Source organism: Rhinolophus ferrumequinum, chromosome 2 (assembly GCF_004115265.2).
Source record: "Rhinolophus ferrumequinum isolate MPI-CBG mRhiFer1 chromosome 2, mRhiFer1_v1.p, whole genome shotgun sequence".
NCBI lineage: Eukaryota > Metazoa > Chordata > Mammalia > Chiroptera > Rhinolophidae > Rhinolophus > Rhinolophus ferrumequinum.
In genome coordinates this window covers 31,273,725-31,293,115 of record NC_046285.1, presented here as the reverse complement: position 1 = coordinate 31,293,115, position 19,391 = coordinate 31,273,725, and the positions used below count along the sequence as shown (strand labels likewise).

General features: G+C 35.8%; 1 protein-coding gene across 1 annotated transcript in view; it reads right to left on the bottom strand.

The window, feature by feature from the left end:
• Window positions 1-19,391, bottom strand: part of ZPLD1 (zona pellucida like domain containing 1) — a 124,556-nt gene that overhangs the window by 62,476 nt on the left and 42,689 nt on the right. The gene's annotated exons all lie outside the window — the stretch shown is intronic.

The following is a 19,391-nucleotide window of genomic DNA, read 5'->3' as shown; positions in this document are numbered from 1 at the left end:
TGGTCGTCCTGCAAAAGCACATTCCTTTATTAGTAATACCACTGGAATATACCTTTATAAAATTTTATTTTACTTAATTGGCTCAGTATACTTTAACAACATTTACGTTTTCAATTGCTTCTGTGATTATGGCTATTGTGAATAGAGATAAAAATACAAGAGTTCAGCCTTTTAAGATTTCTAGTCAATCCCCTGAATCAAACTCTTTTCCTAAAGGGTAAATGAATTTAAAGCTAATGTAACTACTAAAAAAATAATAGCCAGAGGCTATTCACATTGCTTTTGATCTCCGGTTTAGTGTTGAGGGACTTTGGTGCTTTCTACACCAAACAAATCCAGGTTCATGTTTTTCAGAGACATGTCAGCTCCATAAACAAGCATATTTATAATACCTTTCTACTCATGAGTAAATATGAGAGACATGAGTCTACCAATTCTTTTGAATACCATTAATATAAATTTCCTTGTATTTTTGTGGTTAACAACTCTTATTAAAAAAAAATATAAAAACAATACCAGGAAACCTATTTTAGGTCTTCCTAACTACCTTATGTTGACAGGAACTGCAGATTTTCCATTCACTGGAGGCTGTTTTACTCTATAATGAAGCTTTTGAGCTAGATGTTTTCCAAGCAATGTTTCAGGTTTTACTTTGGAAGCATGACTGCCATGTCCTCTACAATTTTAAAAGTTAAAATGAAAATGTAACAGATTCAAGTAGCAATTAATAAATTCTTTCATTTATAGAAAACATCAGTAGCTTCTATCCTACTCGAAAATGAGCATTTCATAAATATTGAAAACCACTACCCACACACTCTACAAGTTGGTTAGCTAAAGAGACAGTCATTCCATTTGAGGCTTTTAGCAAGGAAAAGATAAAATAGTTGAGATAAAGTAACTGACATTATTTGTTACTATTTTACTTTTAAAATGTAGTGAACAGTAATGTTGTACAAACTTCTAAGAGAAAATTTTACTAAGAAGTTTTCTGAAAACGCTGAGCCCTTTATTAGGGGATTTCTTGTTTTACAGGCCATGTGACGGCTGAATATTTGATTAGTGTGGTACATGCAGCAGATGCTTGTATCAGGGAATAATTTTAGCCATATAAAATATTCATCACTATCTGATAGCACCAGAAGTGGAAATCTGAGCAGTTATCCTGTCCAGAAAAGGACTTAATGCTTCATAATAGGAGGAGAGGTGACCCATGCCCCTCAGCTCCTAAAGAAGGCTGAATTTAGAGCAGGAAGACACCCTGACTGGTCACTGCTTCTTCAAACTAGATGGTTCGCTCCCCACTTTTTTTAAAAACTGTATAACTAAACCCTCAATGACCTAATTGTTCGAGCTAGAAAATGAAAGTAAAAAGCCCTCCTGGTAGGGGGAGGGGCATAATAAAGCACAGTTAATGAGTCAGTATTTTAGGATCTCACTTACTGGAGAGTTACATTCCTTTCTATCATTCGATATAAGTATCTTTTCAATGTGGAACATGGAGAATTGGTTTGTTTGTTTATGTATTTATTTATTTATTTATTTGCTTTTAGAGTCAAACCTAGAATGATAAAATAGACATTTACCAGCAGTTTGTGTAAGTGGTAAGGAAAAAAGTTTGGTTTCCACTGTAGCCCGTGTAGTTGCCTTTCAGTGAGGGAACTGCTTCCAGAGCTCAGTCTTTGCCCTCTTCACCTTGCTATGTACTAGGTATCTGATACTGAATTACTTCCTGGATGATTCCATCTCATCCAGTTTTATAGTGCTTATCATTTTCTAACGTACTTCGTAATTTACTTATTTATAGGTCTCTCCTTTCTGACACACTCCTGAATGTAATCCCCTCTGTGGGTTCTCCTTATTCCTTAATGCTGCGCTAGTACCCAGAAGAATGCCTGACATAATGAGGCATACAATAATATTTTGAATAAATAAATGAATGAAGACAGTAAGGGATTACAGAAGATGTATATAACTTTTTCTTACAGTTTGGAAGTAGGGAAATAGTTTTCTCTCAAAGTTAAAGGAAGAGGTAGGTAAGACCAGTTTTAGTATAGTTTTCTATTAAAACGAAGTTCTAGCTTCACACTAAAAATTGTATTATAAAATAAATATAAAATTTTTCTACCTCTAAACCTCCATGCTTGATGAAGTTTGCATCATCCAAATGTTCAGCCTCCCTGAGTTCCTTTTTTTGTTTTAAAATGGACCTGAACTCAATGAAATAAAGAAACTCTCTCTCTCTCTCTCTCTCTCTCTCTCTCTCTATATATATATATATATATATATATATATATATATTTTTTTTTTTTTGATTGATGTAGTTAATTAATCCAGCAGCCAGAAAATAGTTTTTGGCCTCATATATCTTCCCTCACCAACTTTCTTTATTTTTCATTTTCAGTAGCGTGTGGCTATATCATAGATACAGCCTAACAGCTTTCTTACTGCAGAACTGAAGTGTAGGAGAACTATAGGTTTTTCAGGTACTTATAAAATCAGTTGTAGCCCATGTACTCTTATACACAAATGAATTGGCTCTATGTCCTAATGGGATTTCAGGCCACACAGCATTATAGACAAATTATAGAAACCGATTCAGCCACACTTGAAAGAGGGCCCAAACAAGCTTTATACACAAGTACAATCGATTTCCTAGCTCAACAAGTAATTGAACCAAATATTTCTAATCTCAAGAGCCTAAAAAATAAATAAATTAGTCTTGCTTTTTGATCAGCATAAATCATTAGTTGAAGTTAGCAAGAAGATATAACGCTAACCTTTTATTGTATTGAAGGTATTACTGTACCACAAAAAGGGGAAATGTTATTAAAGGAATGTTGAATTTATTACTTTAAGACCATCAGTGGAAACACTGATATGTTGTTGCTCATATATAACATGATTTTTAGGCCTTTGTTTTTTTCAGGTATTTTTAGAGATTTCCCCTTTCACTCAAGATTTATTGATACATTCTAGTTGCTTTTGATGAGAATTCATGGTTATTACAGTATTTATAGTACTATAATTTCTTGTAGTTATTAATTTACAGATGATCAATTCCAGGAACTAGCTTTACTAGGTATCTGATATTGAATAATTTTAAGAAACCTTTTAAATCATCCCTAGATTTATAGGCATTTTCTTGTTTCTTGGATTACTTAAGCACACTCATTTCTGGAAATCCCTAGTCAAACGCATTAAATTTAAAATAATTGTAATTGGAGTGCTGATGGTTATAAAAGTACAATTACTGTATCAGTTCACCAGTACAGCCCTTTACCAATAAAAGCATTGAAATTGTGGTTTGTATTTCCAGCAAATCTTTGTTGAAAGCCACAAACTGGATAATGGTAGGAAAAATTGTTCTAATGATATATCTATTGTCATAGCACGACAGGCCTGTTCCTTGTAAAACAAAGGATTCTAAGAAATTTCTAAGCCAGAAACTTAGGCTACTGTAATGTAGTTTCAAATACGCTTTCTAGAATGGTGGGATTTGGTCCTGAATTCCTTATTTAAATTGAGCATCACTTCTTTTCTAGAACATGAAACAAACTTCAAGGCCTCCAAGGGCTGAAAGGTAACATCAAAAAGTAATATGAGCCGGGTGGCGAATAGGCACATGGGCTCATGAGTGAACAGCTGGAACCATGTCCAATTAGAAAGCACCAAGCTTGTCTAAATTCAGCAGTGACGACATTCTTTTGGGAAATCATTGCCATGCAGGAACACAATATGCAACATTGCCAGAAATTCCAGTTTTTTAAGAAAAGGGCAGATTAAGGTTTTTATTTGCAACAACCCAAATTTTATATACTGTTTTATGTTTCTAAATCATTTGTACATAATAGACTGGATGAAACCTTTGAACTAACAGTTTTGCTACCTTGCATGGAAGTCTGAAAAGTAAGTAGTGTTTTCTTACTAGAGAAAAATGAGATCGTTTCCTGCTAAGATCTTGTTCTCCGGGGGCAGTACCACCCAATTAGATAGCAGTGGTATTTTCCAAATATCAGTGTGAATTTCCTATGCCCATTTACGCATCCATTATACTGAAAGTCCATGAGGCCCAACTTCACAGCTTCATGTATTTATTTTTATCAGATTAAAAAGTACAACACCTTGACGGTAAAAACAGCAAGCCCAAATGTACCATCTTGATATTAGTTTTAATATAATTATTTAAAAGTACATTGATCATATCATAGTGACTTTTTGACACATTCAGGAAGGTATTTGGTGGCATTACCCTAGCAAAACAGAGGATAAGAGATAAAGAACAAAATTAATGTTTTCTAGTTTTTGTGTTTTTTTAACTTATAGCTTTGAGCTACAGACGCATATGAGTTATGGATGAAATGCAATGTATATGGAAAAGTATTCATACCCTCAAGTTTTCTTCATAAATGGAATAATATTAATCAATTTTCCTCCATCATGATTAAAAAAAAAAAAATGTTTCTATCTTCTAACCACACTCATATAGTCAACATTGAACAGAACAATGTTTCTTTGGAGAACCCTAACTAAAACAGCAATCTTATTTTATACATGTTGCAGTTAAACTCCATCTGCCCTATCCTATAACTTTCAAAATTGTTTTCTTTTTAGTTTTTATTTGTCTGCACTTGAAAAGAAGGAATTCATATTTACTTACAATAAACTTTATCTTATTGAAGTCAACTCATTATTTTTGGCTGAATGATTCTTTTGGAGTCTAATCCTGGTCTCTCAAGTATTCACTGTCTGCCCAGGTGTATCTCATATACAGAGGTTAGAATCCTACTTGCTTTATCAAGCCGAGTTTTGAAGTCAGATTTACTTGACTTTCTAAGCAAATGGTTTATACCAGCCATAGCCAATGTGAGTGTTGGAGTGCTGTTACTATTTTTCCCAAGCATAAAAAGCTACCTTAATAATTCTTGAATTCTACTAAACAAATTATGATAGTCAAATTGAATGACAGTTTATTCTTCCTGAGCTTATTAAATTCTCAGAAGAGTCCAAATCCTGTTTCCCCGAAAATAAGACCTATCTGGACAATCAGCTCTAATGCGTATTTTGGAGCAAAAATTAATATAACACCCAGTATTATATCATATCATATCATATCATATCATATCATATCATATCATATCATATCATAAGACCCAGTATTACATTATAGTAAAACAAGACCGGATCTTATATTAATTTTTTCTCCAAAATATGCATTAGAGCTGATTGTCCAGCTAGGCTTATTTTCGGGGAAACACGGTCTTTTGAATTAATAATCCCAAATCAGTATTGAATTGAGCCTTTGTATCCCAAGGGGGATTTAGACCATCTGCTAATTCTGCTGGGCAAAGACTTTTACATACTCTTAGTAGCTTTGGAGAAGTAGAATCCAATTTTCCCCTAGCTCCCATCTTTTCATCCCACAGTGAACTACTTTGTCTATGTAAAGCAAACCTTGTGTTATTTGAACCCAATGCATTTCTTCCCCACGATGAACACAGATGGATATATTAAGGACTCTGAAAAAGTATTGTGCAAACATATACAATTCTTTCATAGGGTCTGATGCCCTTTGAAAGTTTATATAAACATGTGTTAACCATGTTTTACAAACAATTATTAAGCTAAAGAATTCTTTCCATTTTGCCCAATAAATATTTTGGAAGGTGAACGTTATTACATTTTGAAACGGCACAGAAATCTATTGGTATTCTTATCTGACAACCCTTCCCGTCCCCTCTACTCTCTTTCTGAGCACAGGCATGTGTAGCAAGCCATTCATGAACAAGGAATCCATTCAGGACTTGGATACCTGGGCCAATTTCCACTCAACAGTTTCCTATGCACTGCTAGATGCCAAACAGCAACTCTGATGTTTCACCAAAAAGAACTCTTCATAGAGAGGGGATTAAACTCTAAGTGGCTTTCTGATTTCACCATTTCTGAAGTCCAGTGTTAGGTTGCTGAAAGTTCACTTCATTTGTACCATCAGGCCTTAGAAACGGAGTGAGTGATATAATGAGTGTGTGTGTGGATGAAATATTGGAGTGGCTAGCAATCTGTTATGTTAAAAGGCACATACACACATTTGAGCATCTCTTTATCTTTTGGAAACTACTCTTCTGTGCTGTTCTGAACTTCAGGTTTAAATGAAGAACGTGAAGTGAAAATTAATATAATCTAAATAATAATCTGTAAAGTAACATAAAGACAAAAGTAAAGAAATACACACATTTGCTCAATAGTGATTCTCAACTCCAATTCAAGCAAATATTTACTTATCATTTGAATATACAAAGCAAAATGTCCTCAGGGTGGGGGATGCACCAATAAATGTCCAGTCTATAAATGCCAAAAGCCAGACTGTGGGAATGGTTCCACACACTCATGTCCAATCATATCTGTATACAGTCAAAATGAAAAAGGAAACATAACTCACACTCAGTGGGGGACTCACCAAATTATCAAACATGAAATTAAATGGGAGAGAAAACACTAAAACTATTACTTTTATGAATATAATCAGTCATCTGGAAAATGAGTTTTATACAGATACAATGAATTCCCAAGAATATTTTGTGTAAAATCCAATAGATGGTGTTAAACTTGTGTAAACCTTGCCTAGTGCTATCTTGGTAGTGATTTCTTGTCCTAAGTATCGTCCAGTATCTCCTGTGCTCACTGAGGCATGGGACTGCTGAATAGCCACATTTAAACCACATGATCATGCAAGGTTCTTTATAAAAAATTATTGGACCTGGACCCACCGTTGAGCTCTCACCTCGAAATCAAGAAGGGGAATTGCTGGAACAAACAACTTTGGTAGAGTCAGTTTATAATCACTGCTTCAGCAAGATGTGGAAATTCCATAGGCAAGGGTTATTTACAGATATTTACCCTAAGTTATTTCCCTTCTTTGCAAAGGAAGGAGCCCTCCTCCAGTTTTAAGAAATGCAAACTAGAAAGATTAAGAGGGGCCAAAAAGCAAATACTCCATGCAGTCTGAAATTAATGGATAAGATGAATATCTTTGATAGTTTAGCATGTTTTAAAATTCATTTTATTTTGTATAATTCCTGTGTTATAAGGGTAATATTCTGGCCAGTAATAAGTGAGGGTCTGTTAATAGCCATGTATTCTGTTTATTGAGGAACTGACCCAAGGTCCATTGTACTAAATATTTGGTAAAGAAAGCCTTTTAAAGACCAAATGCTTGCTATATTATTATATTTGTTTATTTATTTTCACAGCTGAAGTAGCTGAGGTAAGTGGTTTCCACCCACTTCTAAACTGATTCAAGGGATATTGTAAGTAATAGGAATTGATATAATAAAACTATTAGAAAAAATTTAAAGGACAGTGAAAGAGGAATTCAGTTTAACAGTCTATAAAGGAGCATTGAGTAAAATATGAACAATATCTTCAATAGCAACTTCACAGAAAATGAAGAACACAGACATTCTTTTTTATATTGTTTCTTATCACTGCTCTGAAAAAAAAAAGACTTGAGAAGTAAAGGTTAAGTGATGGGAATTTTTATTTCTTGTTAATCTCTCAATGGTCTTCTGAGAATTTTTATTTCTTTCGTCTTAGCTCTCACTTTCTTCAGAAATCATCCCTGTGCCAGTCATTTTTAATTGCCCTCCTAATATCTATTCACTCCATCTCTCTTTCTAATTAAACACAAATGAATTTAGTGGGTAATGTTTCTGTTTAAAAATACTGAGCTTTCCATACTGCCATAGATGTGATGATGGGCCATGACCCAGTTCTGGGCAAAGAACTGTAAGTAGCAGTAGGGTTTGGGCTTTTCAGAGTGTTATTGTCTTCCTGAAAAACTGGGCAAACCTACTCAATATATCTTGTGCTCTTCACCTTGTTCTTTCTTCCTTCCTAGAATTGAAAAGTGATGTCAAGAGGGTAATAGCTTTTTTTGTAAATATGAGGCGAACAAACTAGCACTAAGGAGACAACACTGAATCTATTGGTATTCTGGGAATCTGGGACCTCAGTGTCATCGTGTCACCATAACTCTGGACTCCTGACTTTCTCCAAACTCTATGTTACATGAAAAATATAAAATTAAATACAATTCAAAATAAAAATAAAATAAAGCTCTTTAACTGAGTGCCTGTGACATACAGCTGAATATAGCTTTAACTGAGATTTCCTTTGTGTATCTCAGCTCCACTCTGATTTCGGTGCTTCTCCTTGTTATGGCATCTCTTACAATCCCAAACTGAATATTTTCTGTCCCTCACTGCATCCTAAATTTCAGGAAGACAAGAGATCGTGTCAATCTTTCCATCAATCATGTCCCTGGAACTTTGCCCATGTCTGCATAGCACATAGTAGGTACTCAATACATTTGGTGAATGGGGAAATAATAAAGAAATTATTGATTGAGTACAATACTTTTATCCACATTTACGACTAACACCATAGTCTAAAACTCCTCTTTTTTTTTTTCAACTGAGACTATTGCAGTCGCTTCCTCACAGTTCTCCCTGTTTCCCCCTCGCTCAAAAACCCTCCCATGCCTTCCCATCACACTTAGAATAAAATCCAAACCCTTGCTATGCTCTGTAAAGCCTGGCATAATCTGGCTCCTCTGCTCCTCTGAGTATGTCTTCTCCTCTTCTCTTCATTATATTCCAGGCACATTGGCTTTATTTTGGTTATTGAAATATTCCAAGTTCATTCTCACCGTAAGGTCTTTATGGCAGATGTTCCATTTCTACAGATTTTCACAGGCCTGGTCCCTTCTTGCCTCTCTCTAAAGACCCTATCAAGCACTCTGCCCCATAACCCCCTTGAAGGCCTATAGAGGAAATACTTTTTTGTTTCTGCAAAGTTAGGGCTTTCTGAGAAATTTTTACTGAAACTTAGAACCTGGACTAAAACACAATCCTTAGAAGGTAATACGTGACAAAATAAATAATGTGAACTCCAGAGAGATTTTTCTATCCAGAGGTATGCGTTTACATTTTAAGGGAAGATGAGATCAAAGACCATGGAAACATTCTAAAAGATGAGGACCCAGGATCCTTCCGATTACATTTCCAAGGAAACTCTCTCAAAAGGGGAGGGAAGACAGCTGCCTTTCTATCCTGCAAATATGTCCAGATTCATTGTTTTTATGTGCAGGGAGGGTAGGTTACTCACCTACAATGAAGACACAGTACATGTAGAGTGACATCTGGCTGTCATCATATGGCCCCAGAAGGAGGACATTGTAGTACAAGGGAACAAGCACTTTATTTGCTATAAATAAACAATAAATCTGCTCTGTCCCAGAAACCTCATGTTGGCATTCAGGATAACATTAATAAGTATAGTACTAAAAACCTAACACGTCCGTTATTTTTTATAGTTCTATCATTATCTGATACTGGGTACCACATCACACATGAGTTCAGTCTTTGCTCTGTTTATAAGGGCTGCCTAACAGAGCTCTAGTGATGAATGAATAAATGAATCAATACCTGAAAAGACAATTTTTGAGGGAACTGGATTATATAGTTTTCTACTGATTTGGCTTAAAGCAGAGGAGGAATTATAAATTTTAGAAAAATTATTGTTTTCTCAGGTGGCCTCAGAAAACATAGTATATGTAATGTATATATATATGAAAATTACAGTTTTTGTAAATGCCTGAAATAATGGCATTTTATTTTTTTAATGACCTGATTTTTTTATGTCTTAGCTACTAGTTGTATAGTTAAAGAGATTTATATTTTTATACAAATATTGAATAATTTATCTGTATTCCTGCCCAGCTGCATAGCAATTGAGTTGGGCAGAACCAAAACTTTTCTCAAAAAGCAGTTTTAGTACTTCCCAAAGTTCTGACCGAGAACACAATTAAATCCTCAGCGCTCCACATCATATGTTGACTGGAAAACTTTAAAGGACTGTACTTTAGTCATTCTCCATCTCTATTATATGAGTACCAACAACAATTTAAATTTGAGGAGGACTACACCTTAATGGCATTTCACTTCACAGAACCTGCAGAGTAGACTTGTTAAGCATCACCGACTTAGATATTGAAAAATATCTTCATAAAACGGTAATTTTCATTTTGGTGGAGTTGATATTGAGCACTTCTGATGATATTTGCACAATTTGTTTGGGCTGATGGCCTCATTGTAGAAATAAAATGAATACGTCGACACCATAAATATTTGGAAAATGTACTTCTTAAAGATCTCACTCAAAGAGAAAGACAGGCTCTAAATTATGGTGGTAGATTAGAGGGGCTAGAATTAAATCTATTCTCTTTGAACTTTAAACATTTTAAACTATGGTTTATAGTAAAAATCATTTATTCTTTAGGAACTGCTGAATGTAGCAGAGTTTTTAAAGTTCTATTATAAAAGGCTAGTCAAATTTACCTAGAATTTGAGGAGGAGTTAAATAAATATAAACTTCTGAAAGCAAAGCTAACCATAACCAACATATTTAATCAACGATATAGAAAGGTGTTTGTCCTAAAAGATTACTTACAAATGTGTTGCAATAATCAATAACAGTGTATAGGCTAAAATCCCATTGGGAGAATACCAAGATAATATAGCTGAGAAAAGATAAGCTTTATGATTAGACACCGTACAGTTGTAACACTCAAGTCTTTCAGAAGGGTAAAATCTGGGTAAATAAGAGTTGAGAATTAAATATTGTGTAGTTGTGTCTCTACTATGCTCCATAGAACAGACTGGCAGGTATGAGCTTCTAGCCCTCTCGGCAGTTATATGTATTTCTATAATAATGAAGGGCACATACCAACATATTAGCATTGTTTCTAAAGATCATCTAAATCCTTTTTATGTGAGTTTTCTTAAAATCATCTGATTTCCCAAATAGACATCTCTTCTGTAAAACAAAACAAAAAAAGTGCTGATTTCCCAACATCAGTATTTTGTTCCATTTATCAAGTCAAAATAAATTAATTCATGAAGATCATGTAGATTGGTAGACGTGATTCAGTCTTCTGGAGGCTAATAACTACAGAGAAAGACAAAATCAAGTTTCTAAATCTACAGAACTAAGAAATAAGATTGGGAATGATACACACCATAACTAGCACTATGTTATACATTATATATAAACTATTCATTATATACTTTATATAGTATACAGTATACAAAGCAATGTTGAGAGTGATGCTTTTGCAAATTCTTAATCCTTGCAGAGAGAGGTTTATGAAAGCCTGAGGTGAATGCTGGATACATAATTTTCAGGGCTCAGTATGAAATGAAAATATGGACCACCCCCCTCCATTCAAAAGGTAAGGAAAATACTTTTTCCATTCTTCTGCAGTCTCTTAACATGTCAGGGTGATTTTTATTTGCTTTTAAATCCATGGTCACCTGGGAATGAGAATACCTGCTGGGCAAGTACAGACCCTCCCAAGTGCCCTCTCACACCAATTCCTAAGCCACCACTGGGAGCAGAGGATAGCAGAAGTCACTGCATAGAGGCAGGGGAGCAGCTGGCTGAGCACCCTACCAGGGGAGGTAAGAAGGTGATATGAAGCAGGACCACATGTGATTAGAGGCTTCAGACCCTAGTGCAGTCTCCATCATCCTACTGGGATGACTTTAACTACAAAATACAAATTTAAAGATAAAATTATCCAGAATTTCCAGGTGACCATATTGTCTCAAGCCCTAAGCATCGTGCCCTGTGTGATTGCCCTGGTCACACACCGTGGACCTGGCCCTTCCTAAGGCAGAAATAGTTACAGTCTCTCTGTCCAGGCCCTGGCTCTGACTTAACCCGCCTCATCTGTTCCCATCATCTATGGACTGGTTTGGTTGCTTCTGGGTCTCTGTGCGGATGTGGTCTGTGCAGAGAACCCTAAGCTTTTCCATCTGTCATTGTCATTTTCCATCTGTCCATTCTGTACATCGTTGCCCTCACCTGCACTCATATTGCTCTTGCTACAGAAATTTATGTTCCTACGTACTGTATCACAAATTCCTGTAGTATATCAACAGTAGAAGGTACAGCACTGCCCTAAAACCCGTTATAAATGCTAATGTTCCTTTCTAGTCACCCCAGTGAAAGCAGGTGTGTTTGAGAGACCTCTTTGACTTGTCAGGTTCAGACTGAGAGCGGCTTAGAAAAGATGCTCAAATATCCTCTCCATTATGAGTGGCTCTTATCTCTGACTACAAGAGACACCACCACAAAGGACCGATCTGCCACTTAAGGATTAAGCTGGGGATGTGCATTTGAAGAGTTCCATGAGTTTCAATGAATTGTGAGTGTAAGACGCCTGGTCTGAGTTGTTAGTCTTCTGTCTTGACCACCTTGTCAGTGAAACAGAGAATCTAAAATGCCATGTTACTAATGAATCCAAGTATGACCTTGGACAAGTCACTTCATATATCCCTCATTCTACAGCTGTCAAAAATGAAACTGTTAAAATTAAGGTCTCCTAAGCTCCTACCCAGTTTCAAAGTCGTTCAATCCCATGAGAGAAAACAGGAAAAATAGAGGAAATGTCACCAAAAAGTCCCTTTTCAAATAAACCTAAAAAGTATCTTTTAATGTATCTTTTTTTGTTGTTTACTGCTAGCCTGGCATGGATTCCCTGATGTGTCAGTTCAGCTACTCAATGAGGCAGATGCTGAGAGTATAGGAGAATAAGAGGTCCACTGGGGCAGAGAGGGGATAACAAGCAGACTGTGCCTGTGAAAGACAAAAGAGAAGGAAGCACAGGTGAGCAGGAAAAGCTTTCAGACACAACACAGATCCAACACTCATGAAAGGAAAGGAGGAGAAAACAGAAATGGACAAAGAAAGCCTCAGAGTGCTGCAAGCCTGAAAACGTCTCAGGTAATCTGATGGGGAGTTCCAGTGCAAAAATGGCCCATTGAAGAAGTCCCACATTGGGCAGTAATGAGCAGACAGGGTGCAGAGGACTGCGTGGGAAGACTGGCCAGATTAAACACTTGATATGGTTCCTGAAGTGCTGCAGCTGGAGGTGGTCATTAACTGCATTCTTTGCAATTGAAAGGCAGGTTCTTTCTTGAAAGGAGATGCACGGTATACAACTCCATGACAACCATACCTGATCACATTAATTTTGAAGGCAACATAAGGATGTTAAGAAACCACATGTTTTTCTCAGATTCCCTCACAGATTTACATTTCTGAGACTCTGTTCTAGTATTTTCAAAGTGAGGGTACAGTTGATCATCATTAATAAGTATTACATAATTAATGAGAATTAAAATAATTTAAAAAAAAAAGAGATGTAGAGTAGGGAATTTTAGAGATGGAAGGAATCTTAAATTATGTAGCACAACCTTTTCATTTGACAAAGAGAAAGCAGAGGCTCCCAACAGACTAAGTACCCAACGTCACCACTGGCTGGTAAAGGCTCCCTGAGGATATTGCAGCATTGATATGGCATTTTCCATTAGATAAAATGTAACCTGTGTCTCAGAAGACCACTTGGCTGAAGGAGTTCTACCCATTTGCACACCATGACACTGGATAGAATTTCTAAATAAATACCTAGGTGAGGGCAGAGTACCCAGGCAGACTGTGCTGCAAAAGCTCAAAATGAAAAAGATGCAGGAAAATAAATCAGTTGCACTACTTAGTGGTAAATACCTCATTTTGTAGTTGCATTTACCCTTCTGACCCAACAAAACAGTAATGTATATCTTCTTATTTAATAAGGTTATTTACACTGCATATTCAATGAGTTTGTGCCCTATGCAATAAATCCTCAGCTTTGAAATGTGTGTGGACGTATAGACATCATTATTGGAAGAATTAACCTTGTAAATGAGGGACACCCTTACTGAAGCTCTGGATTTTGATTATTCAAGAGTGACACAGGAATACAGGAAGTTTTCTACAGAATTATGATGATCAGCCTTGAAAATAGCCACTGACTATGAGTAAGTAACAATATCTTAACAAGTGAAGAATTCTGAGTTCATTTTAAAAATATCTCTAACATATAGAATTAAGGGCTTATTCATCAGAAGTGACCTGTGTTTTGAACTGGTTGGGCTGAGCAAAGCCAGAAGGAGAAAATAGGCAGAGTAGAATCTCTGTTAGCCACACTATTTGTAGCTCACAGCCCCTAATATGCACCAGAGAGTCTATGCCCCACCCTGTACGCAACCACACGGATGCAACTTCAACAACCACAACTAAGACACACCAGGATCAACTAGAATCTATCAATTGCCAGATTTATTAAGAGGTTTTAGAAATCTAAGAGTATGATGAAGCTGCTATGTTATAGCTCAAACATGAGTTACTAGAGATCAAAGAAAAACCAATGCTACTCAGCCATAAGAAAAGATGAAATAATGCCATTTGCGACAACATGGATGGACCTTGAGATTATCATGCTAAGTGAACTAAGTTAGACAGAAAAAGTCAAGAACCATATGATTGCACTGATATGTTAGACATAAAACTGAAAGCAACAAAGGAACAAGACAAACAAATAAAGAAACAAAAATTTATAGACACAGACACCAGTTTAGTGGTTACCAGAGGGGAAGAGGGGAAGAGGGATGGCAGATGAGGTAACGGGGGTCAAATATATGGTGATGGAAGGAGATCTGACTCTGGGTGGTGAACACACAATGCATTATATAGATGACGTATTATAGAAATGTATCCATGAAACTTATGCAATTTTACTAACCATTGTCACTCCAATAAATTTAATAAAACAAAAAGAAAAGAAAGAAAAAGCAAATATTTTCTCATTTAGGTAAAAGTTCATTTGACTTTAATTCCCACCAGTTTTCTAGAAAAGGAAAAACCCTGAAAATTAGCTTGGGACTTGGAGGTTTTTTCCTCTGCTTCTCCCTCCTCCGATTCATGACAACTATCTCCACTTCCTTGTTCCTTCAAGAGGCACACAAAGAGGATATTTTAGAGTGAATAGTTGAGAAGGATATTAAAAAGCTATTAGCTTGGAAGCAAAAGCTCATCTATCTAATGTCATTTAAGCCTATAGTTAAGACCCAGCTACCAGGCCTGAGCATCAAGGAGTAGACGGAGGAAGAATTTCCCACTCTTCCATAAGAATACTACAGAATTTACAGCATCCACAATAATAAATATAAATCCCACTGCTGATTATGATATAGGTGGGATTACAGGGTGTACTTATTTGTGAAAACTGTACAGCTAAAATTTGTGCATTTCAATGTCTTTAATTTATATCTCACAAAAAGAAAGGCAAAATTAATAATAATAATCGAGTTGGCATGGGGAGTCAGTGGAAACAAAGATAAGACAAGAATAGCTGAATAATAATAATATTTTCAACCGGGTGATGGCACATAGGGGTTCATCATACTATTCTATTTATTTTGTGTGTGTTTGAAATTTGTCACTATAAAAGGTTAAAAAAATACTAATTGTTCCAGTTTTATCACCAACCCACAGCCACAACTTTTATCAGTATTAGGATCATGATTAAAATCCACTCATATATTTGACATTTAACAATGAAGGCTGAAGACATCACCTTCACACAACCCAACCTGAAGGAAATAGCTTGACATTTTTTAATTTCTTGGTCTTTGCTTGAATAAAAATGGGGCACTTAAAAAGCTGGCTCATAATCATCAAATATTATTCTATTGCTTCAGAAGTCAGGGACACCAAATGAACAACGCTGCAGAGTTAGGTTTTGTTTGTCTGCAGTGCTATATGTATCTCTTTACACCAGACTGAGCACATTTGGACTTATCCAAGTCCTTTCACTATGACTTACCCTTTATTTATTCTACTATTTCCAACATCCCCAGATTAGGAATTCTCAGTTTTTGTACAATCACACAGCATCCCATTTAAAGTACCAATATATAGATACTAAAGTTTTTCTAGAAATGTTTTTTGATGGTCACACATTGTTACCATCCCAAGAAAAGATAAGATTGCTTTATAAGCAGGCACTTTTTTATATTATACAAGAAGGGGTTAGTGCTCAATAAATGTGTATGGAATGAATGGATGAATGAATGAATGGTAGAAGAGACATATTCAAATGAATAAAAGTATCTTATAATAAGCCTCAGAGACAGAAATAAAGAAAAGCAATAAAATACTTAAGCAAAAAAAGAGCATTTGCAAAGATTTCAAAATTAAGTTTCTAGAAGGCATTTATGGAGATATTGTAGGCAAAGAAATGCCACAACATATTGAGGCTTGAAAAAATAACATATAATACCTTTAACTTCTAAAAAGGACTATTGGCTTAAGAGCTGTTAAGAGAAGTAGTCAAATCTACAGGAAATGTTTATCTTTGCCTACAAAACATTTATTATGGGGATAACCTTAGTTATTCAGTTTGACTTTGGTTAAAACTGGTTTCAAAAAATCTAAACTTTGAAACCTAAAATGAGACAAAAATGTTTGTGGAGTCTAAATTACCTGCATAATTACATTTTGTCTCCCCTTCACCACAGCTTATGTGTCAAATATTTGAGTAGCAACAGTGTGAGAACTCAAATAATTCTAAACACACACAAACAAACGAAGGACAGTGCCAAATCAGTACTAAGCATTCTTACTCAGTGCTTTTCTTTCCATAACAAAGAGTAGTTAAGCCAATAATTATCAGGTCAAAGGCCCAATTTAACAAATTAAAATTTAGGCAAAATTAGTTGGTTTGGATCCTGTCATGACTCATTGTACCTAAGTGCCTAACCTCTCATTTCAAAGGGCACTAGACACAATCTAGCAAGAGGCCAAAAGAAGTAGCTAGCCTTTTAAAGCATCTTATGAAGACAACCTGTCAATCAAATGGATTGAGTACCCATAATATGCAAAATATTCAGAAGAGATCAGAACAAAAACTTCCTTGCATTGTACACACTTCATACACAACTGTTAAGACATTTAGCTTTGCAGCAGCCAAAGCACAAAATTGTGCAAGCCTGTCAAATGTTACTGGGCCAGGACATGAAAACATCAATAATGACTGCATCTAGAAATTTGATTTCAGCAGTCTTTTGATATATATATATATATATATATATATATATATATATATATATATATATATATATATATCACTGCATAGCTCATTACAGAGGAAGCGTACTGTAGCTGACAAGGCAGGCAGCCTGACCACATAACCCCAATTTTCTCTCACTGGCAACTTTTTGATGCTTTTTCCTTCAGGGCTATAGTTTGTTTTCTTCTTAGCGTCAGCTTAACAATGAGTTGTTATAGAAATTTTGCCCTAAAAATGTTTAGTCATGAATTTAGTTGGTTAGAAAACAGCTAATGAAGCCAAGAGCAGAGGCCCACATTGGTCTGAAAGTCATATGAAAGAAAAATAGTCCACACCTGAGACCAGCTCCTGCTCGGGGTCAGTAGCCTCCTGCTGGAATATCATAGGCCAAAGGGACACTGGTTCAAAGAGTGGTGAGAGGTCCAGATCCTATTAGTTGTAATGGACAGTCAGTGGCGTGATTATTTTATTTTTTCATATCAGAATGTGTCAGTGCTAAATTAGGTTTGGAAATAAGAGAAGGGGGTGGAGCAATCACATAATCCAAGTGAGGGAAGGAAGACATGTAAAAAAGATAAGTAGTAAAGGCTAAAGTATAGCATATTTTTAAGACCAAGTAAATAGTGCAGCTAGTAAGTGGGGAAGGCGTGAAGTCAAGGGAAAGAGCATTTTTGGGGGTAATCAAGGGAAACTTCTGGAGGAGGTGACATTAGTGCTAGCCCATGGAGAAGGCAGAGAGTGGATATTTGGTAAAGGCTCACCCCCATACAGAGGCTTGGGACCCTCCATCAAGGCAAAACTACAGCTTAGGTTTTCCAGCCTGCATAGCAGGAGGTCAACTCTTGTTTTTATTCTGGTACCACTAAGCCGGTGACTCATCCTTTAGTTCACAAGGGAATGCAGGAACCATTTTTCTTTTGCAAGAAAAAAAATTTCATATCAAAAAACCTGCTGAGAAAAGTGCACATCAAGGAAAATTATTAAAGAAATCCACTGCTGAAGACTTTCGAAGCTCTATCTTTGGATCAAGTTAGACCTTTATAAAGCTACATTTCGTGACACCTGAGCTTAGCCTCTAAAATGTCCTTCACTAAATGATGCTTTAAAATTAATCCCTCTGAGTAGAATAGTGGTTATCAAGAGCTGAAGGGGAAATGTGGAGATGTTAGTCAAAGGTACATGGTAACTATAATTAATACAATATAATAGTATACTATGTACTTGAAATTTGTTAAGAGAATAGATCTTAAGCATTTACACTAAAAAAAAAGAAAAAGAAAGAGAGAAAGAAAGGAAAGAAAGAAAGAAAGAAAGAAAGAAAGAAAGAAAGAGAAGGAAGGAAGGAAGGAAGGAAGGAAGGAAGGAAGGAAGGAAGGAAGGAAGGAAGGAAGGAAGGAAGGAAGGAAGGAAGGAAGGAAGAAAGGAAGAAAAGACCAAGGACTATGTGAAGCTGTGTGAAGCGATGGGGTGATGTTTGTGTTAATTAACTTGATGGAGGTAATTATTTCACAATATGTATTCGTACCTATATTGAACCGTCACATAGTATACCTTAAATATATACAACTTTTATTTGTTAATTTTACCTCAATAAAGCCAGAAAAAATAAAATTAAATAAAATTAAACTCTCTGGCTTGGAAAACTCTTTCAAAAATAATTTTTTCATACCCTCTGATCTAGTTGTTCCAATTTAGACAATTATTCTTGTAAATAATCTCCATTGAGTGCATTGATACGTGTATGTGATCTTTCATATTGCAGCTTTTCTTTTTCATTTTTGTAATTGCAAAACACTGGGAAGAACCTAAATGCCTATTGTCAGAAGATAGGTTAACTGAATTAAGTTGCATCCTTAATGATAAATACCACGCAGCCATTAAAAAGGGATAGTGTATATCTATTTAATGCTGACCTGGAACTAGCAAACTAGGAGCTGATAACTGAATGATTAAAAGGAGATATTCACATGAAGATTTGTGGTTAGAACGTGCCAGGTTAGGTGACAACAAAAACAAAACATCCTGGGCATGATGTACTAGTCTATCAAGGCTACCAATGACTAAGGTGAGGTGGATGAGGAAGGGGAAGAGATGGAGATTGAGATCTATACATAAAACAGATCATATACAGCTCTGAAGGTCATGGTAGAGTCACATTGTATCTAATTATAATGGGAACCAATAAAACATTTTTGGCAGACGCCGTGGTTTATGTGTTAAAATTGTCACTCTACCCTCTGTATAGAACTTGGATTGTGTAAGGGTGACAGTGAAGTGGGGATACAAGATAAGTGGTGGCAATGCAAATGTAGTAAAGTAAATGGTTTGGGAAACATTCTAGAGATAAAATGTTTGTTTCCTCTTCCTTTACACAGTT